Here is a 15381-nt window from a genome sequence, read left to right on the forward strand (position 1 = left end):
CTAGTTGTTATCCTAGTTTGACAAAAAATATTGTAGTAAAGTAAAATGTACGAAAATAATTAAGTTTAAAATGATAACAAAACGATAAAACAAGAACAAGTAAAACAAAGACATTCATCAATAATACTTATACTATGCTAACAAGGACTATCCTAGTTTGACAAAAAATATTATAGTAAAATAAATTGTAGGAAAACAATTTAGTTTAAAATGATAACAAACCAATACAACAAGAACAAGTTAAACATAGTCATTCATCAATAATAATTATACTATGCTAACAATGAAAACAATGTTGCAAAATAATAATTGAAATAATCAAAATTCTATGCTATGGTTAAATTAAGTATAACAATAAAATCAAAGTATCTGACTAGTATGCATAAACAAAACATAGAGATGCATTACCTCAAGTGGGCCCTGCTTAGGTAATACACTCTTAGATTGATAACAATATCAGATAACTAACTCATCAGATCATATTATTAATAACCATTCAAATACATACATGCTACTGTTCATAAAATTGCATTGAAAAATAGATGTAAAGTATTAGCCACTTGTGGTCCTACTTGAACTCATTTGTAATTTACGTTCAAGTAACTAATTCTATGACTGTCTGTTACTTTGTCCTTTCATCTAGGAAGAGGATTATTAACAACTCAAGAAAACATAAACAACTTTACAGTCCTAATAGGATTGTACTACATAACCATAAATACCCATTTGCAATGACATATCAAAATATTAAACAATAGTACAGAAGATAGATGGTCATGCATTTGAAGAAGTCTTCAGATAATAAAATTATTTGGTGGTTTTAGATAAGTAGAGCATTGTTGACTTATTCAAACTGCATTATGTCCGCAGCTGCATGAACTTTCACATGTTTGGTTGTAGGATTGATTTAGTAAGTTTAGTTGAAATGTTGCGCAACACATTAGTATACAAGAACATTGCTTATGATACTAGTCACACAAATCCATCATATTTAACACACAATTTAAGCATTTATATATCATATGATCAGTCATTAAGTAAACATATTATTGTGTACATAATTGCTCTATTAGATTCTGCAAGAAACGAGAATCAAGCTAGGATTTGATGGTCATAGATCTCATACAACTCCAAGCAACAAATGATTAAAGATCAAAATATCTAAATGAAGATAAGTCTGGAATGAGAAAAAAATAGAGACAAAGAAGAGAATTTTGAGAAGACTTTCATCGAGCTATCATTGAACTAGTGAAGGTGAGACTATAGTGCTTATTATATAGAAAAAATAATAGCATATACATCCAAGGGGTGCATTAACTCATACTCCCCATAAAACGTGATAGGTTTTACCTACTTGGTAAATGCCAAAACACGTGACATAATCTCCTTACATGTATGTGTGTGAAAAGTGGTAATCTATAAGATGTAAGGCACAAACACTTCAATAAATCATTGCATGCATGGTTAGACAGACATAATCAATGAATGTAAAAACCATAACAAATTGACCTATTGCATCCTAAAAGATATGAGTATAGACTTACTCTTAGATTTATCTAAGCAATACGAGTGACTAGACTACACCAAGAAGAAAGATTTAATCTATATGAGCACAAGATTAAGCTAGATGGATGCAAGATTAAGTTAGATAGATGTAATCAATCATGATTAAACTAATATGCAAAAAGCTAAGATGCAATAATCTCAATACACAATAATCTCAATACACAATATTCTCAATACACAATATTCTCAATGATTCTAGAGCAAAAACTGCATAATAACAATAAATCTCCACGGTTTCCTGATTGAGAGATGAAAGGTTGAATTTATAGAGAATCCAAAGAGAGACCAATGGCCAAGATTGATTAATGATGAGCGGTTGAGATTCCTCAAGAGAAAGCACAATCTAGGTGAATTGAAATGATTGGGTGCTTTAATTCAGTTTCAGAGGAGATTAAGATTGAGTTCATTTTGAGATAAATTCAATTAAAGCCCGATTTAATGCATTTGAATTATAAGTTTTAGTTTGCATTAGAGATAAAATCAATTGAAGTCATGCACTTGAGATAAAATTAGTTGTTTCCATGCATTTGAGATAAAATCAATTGAAAAGAACTGATTCCATGCATATTTCTTTTATTTGTTCAAGATTTGTTTTATTAGAAAAAACCCTTTTAATGCAACTGAATCCTTTTCCTCAAGATTGCTTTGAGTTTAAATTTAGGGAAAATGATTTATTCAATTTAATTGCTTTTCTTGCTTTTCTGAGATTTCTCAAGTTATCTCAAATTTAGAAAAAAATATATCTCAAGTTGATTTCTTTTCTCAATTTAATTCCTTTTTTGCAAATTCATTCCTTTTTTTTTCAAATTAATTCCTTTTTTTTTTTTTTTATGTTAATTCATTTTTGATGATTTAATGGCAAATTTATTTATGAATTAAATATGCTAGGATATTTAATTAAATAAATAGGATAATTGATTAAAATGATTTACTTGGAATGATTAATTAATTAAAATAAACACTTAATTAATTTAGAATGATTTATTTTCCATGTGACATTGATGATTTAGGAAATAATTAATTAGGTTCTCAAGATTAATTTAGTTGTCTGTGGTTAGGACCTTGGTGATGTAGTAGGGACCTATGGTTTAGATGACCATTTTTAGGGTATTACATTTGCCCCCCTTTGAATTGATGTGCGAGCAGTGCATTGATTCAAAGAATAGTTGATGTCAAATGGATATCAGTTCTAAACTTGATGGATCACAAACCGATGAAGAGCTATATGTTCAGCTTGATTTGAAGTGATGAAACTGAATAGATTGATTAAAATGATACCGATCCTGAACTTGATTGAACAAGGACCGATGAAGAGCGAGATACCGTTCTTGAACTTGATGGATCAAGAAACGAGCACCGATCTAGAACTTCATTGAACTAGAATCAACTGAGTAAAGAGATAAAACCGATTCCGAACTTGATTGAACAAGAACTGATTAGCGAAACAAAATGTCTAGCTTGATTTGATGCGATGAAACTGAACATCGATTTGAAGTTTGATTCAGATAAGGACAAAAAAGTGGTATGCCCCTAGATATTTGTTTTATTTGACATCGAAGAATCTCAACTTGATATGATGCGATGTAGTTAAGATGCCCCTAGTAACAAGGTTTTAGTTGATTGGATTTGATTGATATTTGATTAATCTTTGATTGAAAAGTTTTTTTGCTCGACTTTTGATGAAGATTTGAAAAATTTATTGACTTTTTGATGATGTAATCACTGATAATGTTGATGTAATGAGTATGCCCCCTTAGGAGCGAAATCGAAAGATAGCGAGATCACAATGATTTTAGGTAATTTTGTTTAATAAACTAGTTTATAAATGATAATCTGAGCACGAAGATTGATGTAAGAAATAATTTGAAATAAGAGTTGATTTAGAAAAGATTTTAGCGCAACGTGATGTGAAGATTGACCTTAAGATGAAAGTGTCAAGTGATCAACATTGTGAGAATCAGATTTTGATTTCGATGCTGAAAATGGACTCAAGACGGTCAATTTAGCTAAGAGTAAAAATTTTGTGTCAGTCGGAGTAAGTTTAAAAATTAGGGTTTCGCCTATATAAGGGGTTGAAGGTGTCATTTTCAATTCATTTTTACCTCTCAAAGTTCAAAATTTAAAAAACCTTATGTGAAGCAAAATGCCAATTCTAGTTCCAGATCATTAATTCGAGCGCCAGAGATGCCAAAATCGACCTCGAAACTATCCTCCAACAGTAAGTGATCGATCTTAAGCTTCGTGAATTCCAAATTTTGTGATTTTTTGTTGAATTTTTTGTTCTTTACTTCATTTTAGTTCGTGCCTAGTCGTTTCATCATATTGTCAGCTAGGGTTTATCGTACAAGTATCTGGTAATTATTCTTTTCTCGTATGATCATATATGATTTGTCGTATTGTGTCTACGCTTGTATCAGATGAGCTTGTTCATCATAGACCTTTTAATTGTCTGATATGGAATTCTAGCTCGTATGAGAATGTTTACTCGTAATATATGCAATATTTACTTGTATGAGTTTCTGATTTCTGTGTCAATTCGTATGGGAAACAACGGGTATTTTTGAAAGTCCAATTGTTAAATTTTGTTTTTCATTGTTGGAAATTTGGATTCTTTAGCATTTTTGACACATTCTTAGCTCAAAGTTGATCGCGTACTAATGATTTTTTGTTTAATTTGTAGGTTTTGTTGCTAGACATTTAGTTTAGATGTACATATCCACCGACTATGAGATTAGTGCGAGACTTGTCAGACGCACAAAGAGGACACATTGAGTTGTGTGGATTCAGATACTTTCTCGAGATGCCTGATATCCGTGTGAATCACGGATTACTCACAACTTTAGTTGAGCGATTCCATAGTGAGCATAACACATTCCACTTGCCGACTGGGGAGATGACTATCACTCGTGAGGACATATATAGGATCTTGAGGATTCCATTTGCTCGGGATAAGTTGGATTACGATGCCACTCCACGACAGGGTATTGAGACACTTAGACGTATATTTCATGATGACACTATCTTGGATCATTTTATCACCTGGGACGATCTGATGATCAGATATGGTGCACCATTCCTCCTTGCTTGTGTATTGGCTGGTATTATAGGCTGCTTTGTGATGCCGAATAGGGGACAACATGGATTTTTGTGTGGATGGGGTAGGATGTTAGAGATATTGCTTACTCATCCTATGAGATTAGGTTGGAACTCATGCTTACTAGCCCATATGTACCACAAGATGCATGAGATCGCCTATAGAGGGCGAAGAGTATGGCGACCAGTCTATTAGTTTTGTTGATTTGGGCTTGGGAGCACATCCTAGTTTGTAGGCCGATTGTGGATGATGCGCGACAGGAGGGTCAACCAGTTGTTTATAGATATGCAGGATATATCACACAACCCCACCTAGGAAAGATTGACTACTAGAGGCGACAATTAGATGACATGATAGTAGTAGTCTGGAGCCCGTACAGGGGTCTAGAGCAGCGGGATGATTGGAGGAGGCAACACAGAGATATGTTTATGACTCAGCCACTTGTTGGTAGATCTCCCGTGATTATTGAGCATTTTGTAGTTAGTAGGGTTTTGAGACAGTATGGGAGGCCACAAAGTATTTTACAGGAGTTCACTGCATACACACGATTTGTTGATGAGGAGAGGTGAGGATGGGGGTCTAGACTGTCATATTCCCTCGCCATGTAGGAGTTAGAAGGTTCACAACCATAGAGGTGGGAGTATTTAGAGGATGTTGTAGATGCAGGGGTAATTCCCTAGTTTAGAGATTGGTTTCAGAGACATCCATTCCCACGATTCACAAACTCGGGAGAGCATGCACCTCAAATAGATGAGGGTGACGATGGGCTAGCGCGAGCTCAGAGAGAGGTGAAACCTAGGAGGGGAGAAGGAGATTCGGGTGCGAGCATTAATAGAGCACCTGTCGCAAGACAACATTGTAGATGAGGAGAGGGAGTGTCTTTAGGAGTAGTTGGCGAGGATGCCGGTGGTGTCAAGGGAGGATAGGCTACAATAGATGTTGAGATGGGTGAGGTAGTGGGGCCTGGTGGTGATGACGCTCCTAGAAAGGTACGACAAAGGAGGGAGGGAGCAGGCTGGTGGAGGTGAGGAGAGAGGAGCACGAGGTCAGATACCAACATATATCATTCCTGCCTTGAGGGGTAGAGTTCGAGGTCTACAGATACAACTGGCAGTTGCAGAGGCATAGATCGCAGAGCGTGATCGATGGATCATTGAGTGTGATATGCAACTCTAGAGCATGAGAGAAGAGCGTGATCAGCAGCTGCAGAGCATGAGGGCAGAGCGTGACAACCTCCAACATGAGGTTGTACACCAGACGAGTAGGGCAACATATTACGTAGCTGCCTATAGTGCGGTGGTCCCAACAGATAGGCAGGTAGTCCCTTATTCACAGTATATGGCTCGATCAGAGGGAGCTAGGGCACCGAGACAGGATGATGCCCCTGCACAACAACCACCACCTCCTACTCCAGACGATGAGGGAGAGGCGAAGAGCTAGATTTTTAAATGTCTCCCAGATTTTGTACCCTATTTTTGTAGTCGGTATATTTCTTGCTTCGATAGACATTGTATATGAAATTTTGAGATCATTTGTACCCTTTGACATTGAGATTTTTGATGATATATATATATATATATATATATATATATATATATATATATATATATATATATATATATATATATATATATATATATATATATATATATATATATATATGTGACACATGATTCGACCTCATTATACTTGTGTTTATTGATATGAGATGATTTATATGTATGTCTATATTTCTTATGATCATGAATGTTTTTCTTTTTATCATGCAAATGAATGATCTAATGGATGAACATGATGGTGTAAATGTGAATGCAAATGCTATGTTTATTATATTTTTTATTTTTTGATGTAATAATATGGAAGTAAATGGATATACAATAAATTTTTGGATCTATATGATATGCTCATGTATGCAACTAACATCTCTCGTAGGAATTGTGATGTCCATACACAGGTACTCAGTCGTGTCGATGATAATGATTTGCAGTCGACCACTTAGCTGAGAAATGATGATTGTTTCAAATTCAAGCTCTCATTCAAAGTACGAAGAGAATAATGTTATCATGCTGAAATCACTTGAAATAAACAAAACTTAGTCACTGAATTTGTTTTGCTATTTATCATCACTGAGCATTTTACAATGTCCGAGATAGACATGAGTGATGGAGAGGTGTACGCAAAGAGAGTCTATCCTTTGTTAAAAGGCAACCAAGTGTTGTCCTAGTGGGATCCCTTCATTGTTCATCTAGTCTACTAATCAATTTAGACACCTCAACTCTCTAGGAGTGCTCCCAAACAAGATGTGCTCACTGGTTGCTCATGCATGGTTGAGATTCACAAGGGTAAATCCAACCTTACACTCTCAAAATCCTAACAAATGCTTGCAGAGGTTGAAATAAGTGTTCATGATTTTTTCCAAGGGTAATCAACTGGTTTTGAGTATGGGTTTGATTCATTTCCCCATCGCTCCTTCCTTTCCCTATTTTCTAGGCCTAGTAGCCCTAGAGCCCCAATTAGCCCTACCTAACTAGTTTATGTTGATTTGCTCACAATTTCCCCAAAGACCCACAAAAACTCTTTGGTGATCCGAGTACCCTTTTTGGAAGTACTTTCCAATTTGTGAAATGAGAAATCTCAATCTGACTGTACAGGTACGAAACCCGAGAAATGTTTGTTTTAGGTGGTTTTAGGCTTGTTTTGGTCTTTTTCCAAGGGATTGGTGTTTTTCTTGAACTACCACACCTCCAAACTCACACATATGCTCTTCCACACCCCACTTGTTCATACCAAACACTCTGCACTTCCAACCTTGCTCATCCCTACAAGCACTTGCATATTTTCACTCATTTCCTAATCGGGCTATGACTGAGCTCGCTTAGGAAATGATGCTCATTGGCCTTTCAATGACTTTGAAAGGAAAATAAAGAATATATGCACTGTACAAAGGTTCCGTGGCTCGAGTCCCAAGGATTATTGAGAAGTAATCAAAGGACTTCAAGCTGGAACCATGTTTGGGCCTCTCAAACCCCTACTTAGGCCGAGAGCTTACAAAATTAACAACTCAATTCAAACCTGCACACAAACTAATCAAGATGCTTCCTAAGAACTACACAAACATGTACAAAACAATAAGAAAATAACAACAATTCAATCAATCCATTAAGTACGGACTACTACTGTAATTCTTAGAAAACACAAGGTAAAAACTCAAAAATGGTCTCCAATTTGTATTGCAATCTTATCGAGGCGTTCACCAACCTCATTACATTCATGCTCAGGGAATTTATATACCCTTTGTGGCATAAATAACTCTCCATCGGCTTCGTAACCAACCCTTTGCTAAAAAATGCAAAAAGTTGCTCAACATTGCAAAAAGTTGTCAAGCAACTTTGACAACTTTTGCCAAAAAGTGCATTTTTTCTTTAAATGCTTTGTGTTCTCTTCCGAACCATCTAGGAAGATTAAAAACCACTACTTCAATATTTCCCAATTCCAAACAAGGCTATTCAAGACATTTTACATCAAAATGTAAGATTATGCCATTTTAGGCTTAGAAGGGCTTACAAGCCAAAATTGAGCAAATGCATTGTCCTATGGACATTAAACCAACCAAAGCATTTAAAAAACATATGTGGACCTAATAGAAGACTCTTATTCACCATCCCAAACCAAACTATGAACAAACACACCAAAATGAAGAAATTGCACTCAAAACTAGGTGCTCTTGCACCATACTCCCCCAATGAAAAGAAGTCAAGTGACTCCTTGAGGCAACAAAGAAAGTGGAACTCCATGCTTAAAGAAGTCCGCCTCAGGTATCCAAGTAGCCTCTGATGTTGGAAGGTTCTTCCACTTGATCAAGTGCTCCATATAGGCGGTATGCCTTATTTTCTTCAAAACTCTAGAATCTAACACCTTCTCGGCTTGGGGAATGGGTGCAACTGGTAAGGGTAGGTCTGAAAGTGCTTGAGAGACCTATGAGACTCTTCTATCTTATTCTAGAAGTGTGCCCTTATACTGCACCAAATCTCCTACATTGAAAATAGGTGATAAAGCCATATCACTGAGTAAGTCTATCTTGTATGCATTATTGCCATATTTGGCCAAAACTTTGCAAGGACCTATCCTCCTCATCTGAAGCTTGCTAGGGACACCTTTTTGAAGTCTTTCCTTGTTCAAATGCACCATCACCATGTCACCAACAACAAATTGGATATCCTTTCTTTTCTCATCCACTTTGTCCTTGATCCTTTGAGTAGTGTCCAATAGGACTGTCCTAACCTGCTCATGAACCTCTTGCATGGATTGAGCCATGTCTAAGGCATGTCCACTATGCTGTCCCATCTTTCCCACATCTCTGAGCTCCAAAATCTCTATAGGATGTATGCCATACACCACCTCAAAAGGGCTTTTACCGGTAGACCTATTCACACTATCATTGTAGGCAAACTCAGCTTGATGGATGATCTGATCCCAAGCTCGACCATACTCTTTTGTTAGGCATCTAAGTAGATTTACAAGTGTTCTATTGACCACCTCATTTTGGTCATCCGCTTGGGGATGATAGGATAAACTGAAAGACAAATTAGTACCTAATCTTTGCCACAAAGTCTTCCAAAAAGGACCAATAAACTTGGCATCCCTATCTAACATAATGCTGATAGGTAAACCATGAATTCTAAACCTCTTTGAAAATTAAGTGAGCAATGTGGCTAGCATCATGAGTGACCTTGCATGGAATAAAATGAGCCATCTTACTAAACCTATCTACCACAACATAGATGCTATCAAAACCTGATTTGGTTTTAGGCAAACCAACAACAAAGTCCATACTTACACACTCCCATGGCTGGTGGGGGATAGGAAAAGGCTGATAAAGACCAACATTGGAAGATGTACCTTTAACTCTTTGGAAAACCACACATTGCTCAACATATCTTCTGATATCTCTTTGCATTTTAGGCCAAAAGTAGAACCTTTAGACAAGTTCCAAAGTCTTATTCAAACCAAAATGTCCACTCAAGCATCCATTATGCTTCTCTTGCATCAAGTTTTCTCTCATAGACCCTTTAGGCACACATAGATGTCATCCTTTGAACAAAAGGCCATCTTGCAAGGTGTAATCTGCATATTCATCGTGAAAATGGTTTCCAAACCTTTGGCAAGCCTTGTAGGCAGCAGCAAAGTCTTCATCATCTTCATACAAATTCTTGAAACTATCCATTCGAATGCTCTTGAGCTGCACTTCTTGCACTATTAGAAACCTCCTACTCCATGCATCAACTACCTTATTACATTGTCCTTTCTTGTGTTTAATGGTAAAGGTATATGACTGCAAATACTCTACCCATTTAATATGCCTATGGTTTAACTTCTCTTGATAATTAAGAAAGCTAAGAGCTTGATTATCAGCGTAAACCACAAATTCCTTAGGCAACAAATAATGCCTCCATTTCCTAAGAGATTGGACAAGTGCATACAATTCCAAATCATAGGAAGAATACCTTTTCTTTGCATCATTGAGCTTCTCACTGAAGAAGGCAACCGGTCTATTGTCTTGACTCAAAACTGCTCCAACCGCTATGTTGTTTGCATCACATTCAATGGTGAATAGCTTGTCAAAGTTATGCAGGATAAGTACCGGTTGAGTAGCCACATTTGTCTTCAAGAGATCGAAACCTCTTTGTGCTTCCTTTGTCCATACAAACTTGGTTCTCATAACTCCCTTGATTGTCTCAAGGATGGGTGCACATAGTTCATTGAACCCTCTGATGAACTTCCTATAAAATTGAGCCAAGCCATAGAAACTTCTTACTTCACTTGCTGTCCTAGGTGTGGGCCAACTGATTATGGCTTCCACCTTAGAGGTATCCATCTTCAAATAACCTCTTCAGGCTATAAACCCAAGATACACCAACTCTTGTTTCATAAACTCACATTTCTCCAAATTGATGGTTAGCTGCTCATTGGATAGTTTACTCAATACAATTTCTATATGCTTAAGGTGTTCATCTTTAAACTTGCTAAAAATTAAGATGTCATCTAAGTAAATAACAAAAAATTTACCAATGTAGTCCTTGAGTACTTCATTCATGAGTCTCATGAATGTGCTAGGAGCATTTGTGAGTCCCAATGGCTTAACAAGCCATTCATAGAGTCCTTCTGTAGTCTTGAAGGCTGTCTTCCATTCATCAACCTCCTTTATTCTGATTTGGTGGTAACCATTCTTGAGATCTATCTTGGTGAAATATTCAGCACCTCCCAAACAATCCATGAAGTTTTCAATTCTTGTGATGGAAAATTTATACCTTTTAGTAATCAGGTTTATGGCTTTAGAGTCAGTGCAAAGTCTCCAAGTACCTCCCTTCTTTGGAGCCAAAATGGTGGGTACTGGACATGGGCTGATGCTCTTCTTGATTAGTCCATTGTCTAGGAGTTATTGTATTTACTTGGCTATCTCCTTGTTCTGATCTGGTGTCATTTTATAAGCCGCCTTATTGGGCAAAGAAGCTCTGGGAATAAAGTCAATTTGATGACTTATGGCACATTGAGGAGGCAATGTAGCTGGTGTTCCATCACTAATGATCTCCTTAAACTGATTTAGAACCTGCTGTACTTCTTTAGGAATGATTACCTTCTTCTATTTGCTGCCCTCTTTTGGCTTTACAACAATGGCAAACCCCACTCCTTCTCCCTCCTTGAGTGTGTTGATGAACTTTTTCTCACCTACTAGTAGCACATTAGGACCTTTGGATCTTCCTTCTACTTGGTCTCCTATGGACTGGATTCTATAGGTGGTTCCATCCTTTTGGAAATAAGCATTCTTCTCTCCATGGTTTATTGACTTTCTGTCAAACTACCATGGCCTACCTAGGAGTAGGTGGCAAGCATCCATGTGCAAGAAATCATACAAGATTTTGTCTTTGTAGCCTCTTATAGTGAACTCCACCCAAATTTGTTCATTTACAAGAACATGCTGCCCCTTGTTGAGCCATGCAACTCTATAAGGATTAGTATGTGGTATTCTTGGCAAATTGAGCTTACTCACCGCTTCCTCTGACACTCTATTGTCTGTGGATCTTGAATCCACCACCACTCTACATACCTTTCCCATGATCTTACATTTTATTCTGAACAAGGATCTCCTTTGGATAGGTTCCTCCTTAACCGGTTCATTAATCAAGACTCTTCTTATCATGAGGTTCTCTCCAACCTCTGAATCCAAACTTACTTCTGATGTTTTCATGTTTGTTACATCCTCTTGAGCATAATTTACTCTCCTCTCACGTCCTTGGGATGAAGAAGAATTCTCAGGGCATCTATAGGCCGGGTGTCCAAGTTGATGTCAATTGTAGCACTTCATGGTGGCAAAATAGGACCCTCTTCCTGATCCACTAGACCTTCCTCTACTAGAGTTGCTAGATCTCCTCCCTCTATAGCTCCTCTTACTATTGGAATCCCCACTTTTATCAACTAACTTGGATTCCCCTTGGGATATTTGGTCTACACTTCTTCCACCAAAACTAGCTCTCTGACCTCTACCATCTCTTCCCCTACCTCTGCCTCTGTTGCTTTGTTCTTGCTTCTTCTTTCTCTTTTCCTCCACCTTCAGTGCCAATTGATAACACTTATGCATGGTGTTGGGGCATAACAAGCTTAATTCCTCTTGAATATTCCATCTCAAGCCATTCAAGTATCTGGATACCTTGATGCTCTTATCCTCTACCACCTTGGATCTTAGACACAACTTCTGAAATTCCTCAGTGTAGCTACTCATATCCAAGTCTCTTTGTCTCAAATTTTGTCTCCTCTTGTGCAACTAGATCTCATAATCTTCAGGGATGTATGCTTCTTTCACCTTGGCTAACATGCCCTTCCAAGTAGCTATGGGGTTCTTACCCTGTTTTTGCCTCTCTTCTTGGATAAATTTCCACCAAGTCAATGCTGCTCCTCTCAATATAGACTTGGCCACCTTCACCTTTTATGCCTCACTGATTCCATCACATTCAAAGTGATTCTCCAATCCCTCTATCCATTCCAAGACTACCTCAGGCTCCATTTTTCCACAAAAAAGTGGCACTCCTTCTAGGGATTTTCCTCCTAAGGCTTTGATTTCTTTAAGGAAAGGTTCTTTAGGTAGAATAGGGTCTGGTTTAGGTGTCCTATCCTCTTCTACAACTTCTTTACCCTTCCCTTCATTGACCTTGATTGTCACTCTCTCAGTTTTGTCTTCAGCTGCATCTAGTTTTCTCTCCAGCTGTAGTAATCTTTCTCCAAGAAGCCTATTTTCTTCCTCTGTCATGTACTGACTTCTTCCCAAATCTTGGTTGCTCTGATACCACTATGATGGGGAGGTGTACTCAAAGAGAGTCTATCCTTTGTTAAAAGGCAGTCAAGTGTTGTCCTAGTGGGCTCCCTTCATTGTTCATCTGGTCTACTAATCAATTTAGACACCTCAACTCTATAGGAGTGCTCCTAGTCAAGATGTGCTCACTGGTTGCTCAGGCATGGTTGAGATTCACAAGGGTAAATCCAACCTTACACTCTCAAACTCCTAACAAATGCTTGCAGAGGTTTAAATAAGTGTTAATGATGTTTTCCAAGTGTAATCAACTGGTTTTGAGTATGGGTTTGATTTATTTCCCCATCGCTCCTTCCTTTCCCTATTTTCTAGGCCTAGTAGCCCTAGAGCCCCAATTAGCCCTACCTAACCGGTTTATGTGGGTTTGCTCACAATTTCCCCAAAGACCCACAAAAACTCTTTGGTGATCCGAGTACCCTTTTTGGAAGTACTTTCCAATTTGTGAAATGAGAAATCTCAGTCTGACCGTACAGGTACAGAACCCGAGAAATGCTTGTTTTAGGTGGTTTTAGGCTTGTTTTGGTCTTTTTCCAAGGGTTTGGTGTCTTCCTTGAATTTCCACACCTCCAAACTCACAGATATGCTCTTCCACACCCCACTTTCTCATACCAAACACTCTGCACTTCCAACCTTGCTCATCTTTGCAAGCACTTGCATATTTTCACTCATTTCCTGATCGGACTATAACTGAGCTCACCTAGGAAATGATGCTCATTAGCTTTTCAATGACTTCCAAAGGAAAATAAAGAATATATGCACTATAAAAAGGTTCCATGGCTTGATTCCCAAGGATTATTGAGAAGAAATCAAAGGACTTCAAGCTGGAACCATGTTTGGGCCTCTCAAACCCCTACTCAGGCCGAGAGGTTACAAAATTAACAACTCAATTCAAACCTGCACAAAAAGTTATCAAGATGCTTCCCGAGCACTACATGAACATGTACAAAACAATTAGCAATGAACAACAATGCAATCAATCTATTAAGTACTGACTATTGCTCTAATTCTTAGAAAACACAAGGTAAAAACCCAAATCTTGGTTGCTAAATTTGTATTCCAATCTGCTCCAGGAATTCACCAACCTCATTAAATTCATGCTCAGGGAATTTATATACCCTTTGTGGCATAAATAACTCTCCATAGGTTTCGTAACCAACCCTTTGCTAAAAAATGCAAAAAGTTGCTCAACATTGCAAAAAGTTGTCAAGCAACTTTGACAACTTTTGCCAAAAAGTGCATTTTTGCTTTACATGCTTTGTGTTCTATTCCAAACCATCTAGAAAGAATAAAACCCACTACTTCAACATGTCCCAATTCCAAACAAGGCTATTCAAGACATTTTACATCAAAATGCAAGATTATGCCATTTTAGGCTTAGAAGGGCTTACAAGCCAAAATTGAGCAAATGCATTGTCCTATGGACATTCAACCTACCAAAGCATTTCAAAAACATATGAGGACCTAATAGAAGACTCTTATTCACCATCCCAAACCAAACTATTTACAAACACACCAAAATAAAGAAATTGCACTCAAAACTAGGTGCTCTTGCACCAATGAGCACCAAGGCATGAAGAGCCAAGATGCCCTGAATGTCATGTCCTTTTGATTTAGGAAGCGAACATAAGCACCAAGGCATGAAGAGCCTGGATGACCTAAATATTTCTTGCATGCAAACACACCAGACAAAGAAGAGTTCCTTTCTTTTCATATGCAATATTGATTATCTTGTCCGCAATGAGCCTTTTATCTTTGATATCCTAGAACATATTAAGTATGCATCCAAATTGCATAATAAATAAATTTACTCAAAACATGCAAGGAAATAGTTCCAACCTCCCTATAACATACAAATAAATGAAATTGAGGTATGTGTGGCAATTTCACCTTGATGTGAAGGAAATTATCATAGACACCTAGCTTATGAGATGTTTCTAGATCATCAGAATCATTCCTACAAGCAGAAAATAAAGAAAAGTATTATGCCCCCGGTCCTTGCTCCTCTTAGTCAAGATAGACTTCCTTGAGTTACTCAGAGGGAATAATAAATGAAAATCAATTTAAAAGACAACTGACAAAGAAAATTTCAATAATATCTCAAACAGTTTAGGTGATTGTTTTCATTGTTCTTGTTTTGCTTGTTTACTCAGTGGTAAAACCCTACAATGGTTAGGAGACATGTAACTGACTCGGATTGGATGACTCGGTGTCGTATGTAAAATTCATCATCAAATTAACTAGAAATAGAAGGGAAATCACGAATCCCTATCTAATTAAAGAATTCTAAATAAACCAATGAAATAACACAATCAAACAATAGGAATATAAAATCTATCAATAAAAACTCCCTATCCCATGA

Source organism: Cryptomeria japonica, chromosome 6, assembly GCF_030272615.1.
Source record: "Cryptomeria japonica chromosome 6, Sugi_1.0, whole genome shotgun sequence".
Lineage (NCBI taxonomy): Eukaryota > Viridiplantae > Streptophyta > Pinopsida > Cupressales > Cupressaceae > Cryptomeria > Cryptomeria japonica.